Below are 10119 nucleotides of genomic sequence, written 5' to 3' on the forward strand. Positions count from 1 at the left end.
TAACTCGTTTTGTAAACTAGTCTGAAAAATTATAGATGAAGTATTAACTGCTTATATAATTATTGAAGGTACCTCAATCGTGGCATATTTGCAGTAGAAATTTAGGAAGATTTTGAACGAAATAACTTAAAAATCAGGGACAAGTGTTCCAATCCAGATAAGAAACAACTCATGGATTCTTAATGGAAGTACACTATTGGTAAAGCTGGGGAAAAAAAAAAAAAAAAAAAAAAAAAAAAAAAAAAAAAAAAAAAAAAGCTGTGGAGCTATAAACCGATTAAATAAACATGGAAACTAAGATTTTATTATTTCACATTGAAGTTAGACAGATGTTTTTGTGTTGTTCTTATTGTGCTATTCATTTTGTTGCTTTTGTTTCTTTGTTTTGGCTTGTTTTTACAAAATGAGAAAAAGATTTTTTTCTGTCATGTATCAAAGGAAGGGAAATCAAAATGAAGGCATAGAATATTTATCAAATGAATTTTTTAACACAACAAAAATCAGAGCAATTTTAAAGCAAAGTAAATTATGATGGCAATAAGTACAACTTTGTAGCCACCAAAGTAGTGTATCTTTAAGAGAATTACCCAGTAAGAACATCTTTAAGATAGGGCTTCATCTCTTTGTGTAAAGGATTACATTGAATACTTATTTGTGATAGCTGGTGGAGGGGAAGGAAGTCTTTCTCTTCCATTTTAAACAGCTTGTGGAATAACTTCTCAGATAGGAAAGGGATACTCCTTCTAGACTTCCTGAAACCCTGAACAACAATCAACCTGACCATGACATTGCAATGCTGATTTAGCAGAAGGCTCAAATTTCTAGAGTTAGTCCAGAGAAGACATTTTGCAACACAGTAATGCCAGGTCAGATACTAGTTTGAAGAGCATGGTGCATATAGCCAATCTTGGCTGCGCTTACGGCACCCACAGTGTAGTCTGGATTTGGCACGTTCTTACTTCCATTTGTCTGGGCATATGAAAGATGAACTGTGAGCAATGTTTTCCTAACAATTATGCCAGCAGAAAAGCTGTGAAACAGTAGGTAATCTCTGCTGGTGCAGACTTTTAAGAGTGCCATTTATGTCTGGTTTCAAAATGTGTCTATTTCTGTGTCAGATTTCTGGCTTTGTTTCTATGGGGGTTTGTTTCTCCACAGAAGGAAATGTTAATTTTCTATGACCTGTAGAATAGAATCAGAGAATATTCTGAGTTGGAAGGATTATTACAAGGATCATCCAACTCCTGCCTCTATGCAGGACCACCCAAAAATCAAGCCATATTTCTGAGTGTTGTCCAAAATATCCTTGAACTCAAAGAGGCTTGGTGCTGTGGTCACTTCCTTGGGTAGCCTTTTCCAGTGCCCAATAACCCATCAGTTAAGAACTTTTTCCCCAGTACCTGACCTAAACCTGCCCAGATGCAGCTTAACACCTTTCCCTTGGGTACTATCACCATAGCTGATTGCCAGGAAAAAATTTTTCACTCACAGTTTACTTTTGACCAGATCTCTCAGATCCCTTTCTTTGGGCTGATCTCCAGTCTCTCGTTCATGTATCTAGGGTTGCTCCATCTCAGATGCAGAATCTGGTGCTTACTTTTGGTAAACTTCATGTAATTTATGTGCCAAGCCCTTCTATTTGTTATGGTCTCTCTGCTAGGCTTCTCTACCCTCAAGGGGGTCAACAGCTCCTCCTAACTTAGTATCATCTGCAGACTTACACAGTGTGCATACTAGTTGCTTGGTCAAGTCTCCTGACTTCCCTTTGTCAACTAAATGAGTAACCTTGCCATAAAAGGAAATAAAATTCATTAAACAGAACTTACTCCCGGTGAATCTATGTTGTTTTAGTAAGTAAGTAGAACTTGAAAGCTATAATGCCAAAAATTTCTTTTGAAAGTCTGTCTACTAGAAAGCATTTTGAAGCATTGTTTGTAACTGGAAGACCAGTTATTTTCGATGGTCATCTTCCAAATCCCTAATAACTGTGGTCTTTGGTTTCTGTCAGATAAAACTTTTGGTGATATTTTATGCAAAATGCATAAATGTGTAATTTCTGGAGCTGTAGGCATACCTCTACACTATGTAGAAATATATATATTTTTACAGCAAATATAAATGTCTTTATAAAATTGAGCTTTCGGTATTCAGTGTCTTTTCTTCTTTAATAGTGAATGGAAAGGGAAAGGCATATGTATACGCTTTTGTAGTTTTGCATATGTAGTTTTCATTCTTATTCTGGACTGGAAAAGGTTTAATAACCTATATGAAAAGTAAACCATACACTATAGTCACAACAGTTCTTAGAAAAAAGACCCAGTGATGACTGGTCTGCTTGTTTATATGCTGAATGCTTCTTTTATGAGTTTACTGAGGCACCAGAATAGGTTACCCAGAAAAGTTGTGGGTGTCCCATCTCTGGAGGGATAAAGGCCAAGCTGTATAGTGCTTTTAGGCAGTGAGATCTAGTGGGAAGAGTCCCTGTCCATGGCAGTGGGGCTGGAACTAGACCCTTGGGGTCCATTCCAACCCAAACCATTCTATGATTTTATGATTCTAGGTGCACCTGTATTTATATGACCTCTGGAAGAGTGGACACATAAAAACCCGAGCTTGTTAGTAATCTTGTGTGCTCTCTAAAGTTTTCAGCTTGCTTATTGACTCAAATGTCCTTCAATTCTATAAGACCAGAAAATGAGTGCTGTTCACTCATCTCTTTGCAAATTTTTGTACCCATTCTTGTTTACATTTTAAGGAAATTTACATTTTGCAGGCTTTTACAGAAAGATTAATCAATATACGTTTGGTATTACAGTTGAGTCCTCTGTCCTTCAATTCATTCATGTGAACTGATTGCTTTCCTATTTGGGAATTCTATCTTGAGAGACCCAGAAGAAATTTTAATAGTTGATCTCTCAGACGTCTGTGTGACCTCAGAAGAATATTAATTTTGTTTCTGTAGGAGGTTTGTAGCTTTTAGCCTCATGTGACAAGGTTAGTTGGCTATAATTAATGTTTCTTTAACTAGGTCATCAGACTATAATATCTAGCTTCCATGATAATTAATTGGTACTTTAACAAATATTTAACAACTCCTTTGTCAGTCTAATAAAGGCATCAGCTTTTTCTGTAATTATCAAAGCCAGGCTTAGTCCATTCTGACAAATTTGGAGAATGCAGAGTATGGAGAGTCCTTCACTACACTTTCAATTAAAATAATAGTATAGCACGGAGGAAAATTTTAAAGAGGTCAATTGCTGGGCCGATTTTGATTCTCAGTTATCACTGGTAGCTTGCACTTTATGACTAGGTTCTATTTCAACGTTCTGCAAGTCTCTACTTGAAGCCTAAGAGCAACATATGTTATTTGGAATATAACTCAAGGAATTAATATTTCAAACATGGTTTTAATATGTTTTAACTAAAATTTAGGAGGTACCAGTAAAATAACCACCATAGTTATTCTGCGGATGTCAATTATGCAAAAATATGAACTTGTTTTTAATGTATAGGACATGTTGTACAATGTTTTCTTTTGCTACTAATACTCACAGAACAGAAATGCATTAATACCACATTCGGTCAAATAATCTATTAGCTACATAAATGATTCTATGATTGTATCTAGAAGGACATTGGAATGGTGACTTTTGACAAATTTCATTTAAGCAAGTGCCTGAATTAAGAAAACATTTTTATTTTTTTTTAACTCAAATTGTATGATTCTCTAGATTTTGTGACAGAAATAGTAAGAAAATGCAAACATACTTCCATAGAAAAGAATGTTCTTAAATTTTGAACAATTTTAATCCAAACTGCAAGCTAGACTTTTAACTAAGTAGTAAGGATTCAGATGCCATGATGTGACTGGAAAGAGTCATTTGAGATTCTGTAACATACAGTGCCTGATGTCCAGCTGCAGGCACAGGGAAGCCGAGATCTGCCACAGACACGTGGATCTGAGGTCCACTCATATCTGTTTTGGAAGTGGAAACCCAAACAGTTTGGATTAGGATAACCAAGAAAACATAGCTTAAAATGGGAACTCAGAATAGAGTCTTAAGGATCTCAGTAAAGATTCTAAATTGACATATTTTATATATATATATATATATATATATATATATATATATATATATATATTTTTCCTGTTATGAATGAGTAATATTGTATTAAGAGCTATTTGATCAGGAAGTTTCTCCTTGGTTCAAATGAACTGACTAATATTAGCCAGGCTGTGGAGAAGCTAGGACAGTTTTAAGAGTTTTAAGAGTTTGGGCTGAGAAAGTATATTAAAATTAGAAACAGTGACATGAGTTCTGTCTTTCAATACATTTTTGCTGTACTGGTTCCTGTTCTGAGCACTTCACATAATTAAATATTCCAGTACCTCTGGTAGTCAGCCAAATATTTCTATTCTTCATAAATTTTTTATGACTCAGGGACACCCAAGGAGGCTTATGGCATGAGGAAGTATGGGTGATTATTTTTTCCAGCTGCATGACCACATAGTATATTAATACTAATTAAGTCTTTAAGATACATCTTGCTGATGCAAATCCAAAGGGATGAAGTGCCTTCTTTGAGTCTGCCATAAGGAAAAATTTTGGTATTTAATAATATAAAAACTTCAGTCAATCCCACGTGTCCTTCTGTGTAGCCACAATTGCAGTGAAGAAGCCAAGTTGTTTTTCTTATGTTTAAAATGATCCTTGAAAATGTTTTATTAAGTTAATTGCTTAATTATTTTAAATAAGAAACCAGTAATATTTTGAAAATGCATCTTTTTCTCGGTATAAATGTACATTTTAGTGAAACAATAGAGGAATTCAGTTAATTTCTGTGAAATTCACAGAAATTAACTGAATTCCTCTATTGCTTCACTAAAATGTACATTTATACCTATAGAAACATCTTGCCTTTTAAAGCACTTTATCCAGTAGTTTTGGCTTCTCTAGTGTCCTGTACAAAGCTGTAGGTATCAATAGGAATATTATCTGAATGAGCTTGCTAATTCTATTAGCTTTTAAAATGGTTTGGGGCTAGACCAGATGTTTGATGTTACAACTGTCTCCAGGATTTTGCTGACCAAAAATGATTATTTCACAGGCACCAAAACAGGATTGGATGACATATAGGGTCAGATACTTACATTTAAATGCAGCTGTCTGGTAGTTCATACCAGTATGTGATGAGTTTAATACTTTCAAGATTCCCATGTTGTGTGAACCCTTTGTTTCCTGGTTCAAAGCTTGCTTCCTGATATTTTTTTGTGATGAGACTCTCACTGATTGGAGGAGGCAAGTGATGGGTGTTACCATGTGACAATCAACATCACTTTGTGGACATTTGAAAACATCTTCCTTCAGAGCTGTTTGCCTCTGGAAGAGAGTGCTCAGGAGTGTTTACTGGCAGAAGATCTGACCTGTGGCTAAATAGCTTCAGCTTGGTATGGGAAAACTGGGGGAATTATACCATCGTGTCCTGTGAAAGACAGGATGCAAGTGGGTATTCCTGCTCTCTCTTATCTGCTGGCAAGACCCAGAAGATGGGAACAAAGGAGTTTCTGCTGAGATCACAGAGCCAGAAGTTGCCATTCCAAGGAAAGCTGACCCAACTGCTTTAGATTTGAGCTGTCACTCCAAAGAAATCTGACTCAACCTCTTTGGACTTAGAAATAAGTTTGTACCACCACTGGAAATTGTCTCCATGGTCACCATCATTGTCAGTGGAACAACAGTGCCTGATGATCCACCACTACTGAAGACCAATGACTGAACTACAAACTACACTGGATCCATGGTGGTGACTATCGCCCTCCTGCTTCCTACAAAGACTCCTTGCTTCTACTTCCTATCTCTTCCATCTCCTGCCTTCCCTTCCCCATCATCCTAACTTGTAATAATGTCTGTCCTCCCCTTTCCCATCTCCTTGATTAAGACTTGTAATAAACTGGTCAGACCAACATTTGAACTGTTGTTTCTTATTCTCACACCAGGTACAAATATACCAAAAAACCTCTTCTCCCTCCTGTAAATTGGAGAGAGACACACATATACTTAATAAGTCAGTTTGGTCAATTATTAAAATGTCAGTATCACAGTCAAGCTTTGGGCAAAAGTAAATAGATGCCCACCTTATTCTCCCTCTCCCCTCTCTCTTCCAAAATTAAAATACCAGACCTCAATTTGTTCAAAAATATATACAAGGGGGATTTGTATTTTAAAATAAGATGCCAGTTGGCCACACATTTCTGAGAAATTTGACATCATTCTTACCATATCAATGATCATATGCATAAGAATATGATAATTGGTTTTCCTTTTTTTTTTTTTTTTTTTTTTTTTTTTTCCTAATCCAAGCTTTGAAGTATAAAAAAATCCCATTTAGCATGGAGAGATGAAAGTATCTATGAATAAGTACACAGAACATGTAAATCTGACATTTAGAATAAAACACAATTCACTGTCTTGGCATAAATCAAATCAGTTTGCAAGACATTCCTAGGGGGAATGAGGGAGAGGGAGGAAAAGAACTTTGATAGGTTAAAGAAATATGCTGTTCTTAAAAATGAATTAACAATAAAATGGCACTGAGAATGAAGAAAAATGATGCTAAGCCATTTGATGGCAGACAGAACCTTATGTTAATATTCACTTGTACTTAAAACAGTCAAGATATCTGCACAAAAAACACCATCAGTTTTCACAAAGGAGACCTGATGTTTCATTTCTATGTTATTTTTGCTGTAGTCTTACACACTTCAGATAGATTTGATATTTGAGGTTTATTTGGGCTACAGAATCTCTGATTCTTTTTTATTCATTCTGAATGTTCTGTTTATATTGAGCCAGACTGAAATATCATTTTAAAGTAAGACAGAAACAGACTGTTTGTCGTACAATACATCCAGTCTCAGGATTGCAACAGCTTTTCTTTGTCTTTTATTGTTTTCTTTTTTCTTTTTTTTTTTTTCCTTCTCCATTTTCTTTTTGCTTTTTAACAGACACATACATGCTGTAGTGTGTGGAGAAAAGGTATGCTTTGAATTGTACATGCTTCATTCTGATGAAGTATATATGACATATAAAAACAGGAACAGATGTGGTAATGAGAAGGCTTTCAAACTTAAGAAAAAATCTGTCTTTTTTGAATTAATCAGAATTTATAACTTCTGGAATTTTTAAATTTATCAGTTAACTTTTTAGAGTTTAAAAAGAGCTGATCAAAGATTCGGAAGGACAGGAAATATACTAAATCTGAAAAATACTGCAGTATTATACACACATTATTTTAAATCATTATCCTTAAATATAGTTGTGGTAGAATACAAGAAATGAAGCTAGTATCTGTATGAAATTCATGACATAAACTCCACTGGCTATACCTAGACAATAGATCCTGGGAAAACCCCTTAAGTTTGGACGTCCAGATGCAGAAATTCAGCTAATATCCTCCCCGACATCATGGTGAGAACCAAGCAGACACTGACCCCTTCCTGGCTCTACTATTTCTATAAAAAAGAAACCCAGGGGATACTTTAAACAGATCTCATTTGAATCCTCACAAGTACATCTTCAGTAGTGATTTCAAAATCCAAATTCATCCTTAAATAAAGTATCTGATATCACTGATAGATGAAAGTAAGCTGGCATCAAAGAGTAAAGGGTAACAATATTCAAATCAGTGAAAACAGATACCAGTACATGTGGATTTGAAAACACTTTAAATAACAAAAACTGATTCAGTGCTAGTTTCCTTAGTATATTTGGAGGTAGAAGGGATTAAATTAAACATAGACAGAACCCATCAGTTGTCAATTCAGGCTATAAATGGCATCTTTTAACCTGACTTGTAATTATCTGACTGTATAACTTTAAAGACAGGCAATCTGTTCTACTGGCTGACAAGAAAGAGACAGAGAGATCTTACCCAGAAGACTGGCTAGGGAGAATACCTAGTAATTTCCCCAACATTTTACTGTGTCTTTTATGAAGCAGAGATGTGCATTTGGTGCAGCAATTAAATTGCTGTATATTAATTATCTGGCGTATGCTAACATTACATACTTTGGCACACAGAACACCGTATTTCTTTATTTTTTATAAAAAAAAAAAATAATTCTAAGATCAAAAGGCTTGTGTTCTGAAAAAATGGAAAAAAATAATGCAAAATAATTTAAAATTAAATTGATATGACAGTAGTATTGTTACATAATTAAATTAACGTGTAACATTTGTCACACAAATATTCACAATACGCATGTGAAACAGACTTCATTTCAGAAGTGAAGTGATAAGTTTATATAACAAGAACTATTTATTTTTGGTGGTTGTCTATGATGATCCTTGCATTGAGTGTTCTGATTGGCTTTAGTATTGTGCAAATCTCTAGAAGCCTTTAAAAAATGATACTTTTAATAGGCATTTGCAAATAAGATTTGCTTTGTATGTTGGCTATACCCCTTTTCGTGAACATAGACTGCCTTATTTTCTCAACGTATTCAAAATCTTTGTTGGTCTATGTTTCTGATGCTTTCATTAGTTTTTCTTAGCAGATGATTAAATATATATCAGACTCTTTTCTCTTTGTCTCAAGATACAATATATGCTTCTGAAAATGATTAAAACAACCACTTTGGAAGATTTTATTGCATACCTTGTAACTTCCAAAAGTCATTTTTTTACTTTTTTTAGTAACAGCACTATCTATATTTTTACTACTGTTCTTTTTTTTTTTTTTCCACCTTCTCTTGCTGTCAAGTCAACTGGAGTCATCTCAGTTTTGTTAGTAACTTCTATCTTTCTGATAAGTTGGCTCAGCAACTTATCAGCAAAAATGAGTTTACACATCTCTCTATATGCAGGATATTCACCTCAGGTATCTTTGAAACCCAGAAGAACTTCCTCCCTTGAACTCAATGTATTTTATACAAGAATCTTTGCCCTTTTTTTTAGGCTATTATTTACAGTTTTTATGAGCATTATTTCCTGCTTCCTTCAGAAGAAAATATAAATATAATATACTCTTTAAGAATCAAAATAAATCTGTCTTTTTTCATAATGGCATATATAAGTGACTTCAGATATGAACCTAGCTGTAATGTTTGGAAAGTCTGATCTTAAGTTTAAAAGCCTAAAATAATGTATCTTACATAGTTTTTAGATGTTTTCTCTCAGCATCAAATGCTCTAAATCTAATCTTTCAGTGAAAAACCTTCTCTATTTTAAATCAAAATACTCATATTTTTGAAGGAAATAATCTGATTAATTGGAAAATAGGTTGATATTAATTATGCACAGAGATAAGGAAAACTATTAATATTCTTGACAAGACTACTGAATGTGAATTCCAATTTGAGATGCTTTGAGGAAGTGCTCTTCTTGTGGATGTTGCTCTCAAATATTTTAAGTCTACTAGTATCTTATCCTGAACCACTTTATAAATCATATAAGAAAATGAACAACATACAGATTATGTTTATTATAGCTGTTCCCTTCCAAGAAGGCCCACAGTTGTATTTGATTCATGTTACATATGACTTCTTGGTATAGAAAAAGGACTAGCAAACCTTTGCAGCAATAATTTCTAGGAGAAGTGAGGAAATAGTGAAGGATGTAGAAATTATGACATAGGTATTATTTTAGTCCTTTCTTTGAAAAATTTACTTGAAAATATGAATACTAACACAGCTGAAATGAACTTTTCTAGCTTCAGAAAAAAAGCAATGATGATAATGTGAAAAAAAATTAACTTTCTTTGCTTTGGATTATTATTTCCCTCACCAGCTGAAATATGAAATGGTCTAGAATTTTCACAACAGTTATATGTTTTTATGGTGATCTACAATTTACAATTACTTTAATTATGAACATCTTTTTGAGGGGTTAACAAAAACAAAAACCCGTTATGATTTAACAATTGATGTATTTTAAAAGTGAACAAGTCAGCTTGGCATCTTTAGATTCTAGATTTTCATTAGTTTTCTAATTTATTTATTTATTTATCTGCAGTTTTTGCACATTTCTATTTGTTTTAGACCATACCTCTGTCTTTACTGCTACTTACTCAACATTTACGACTTTGTCTACCAACAGAAACTATACCTACTAAATACTG

The sequence above is a fragment of the Excalfactoria chinensis genome, chromosome 1, assembly GCF_039878825.1.
Source record: "Excalfactoria chinensis isolate bCotChi1 chromosome 1, bCotChi1.hap2, whole genome shotgun sequence".
NCBI classification, from domain to species: Eukaryota; Metazoa; Chordata; class Aves; order Galliformes; family Phasianidae; genus Excalfactoria; species Excalfactoria chinensis.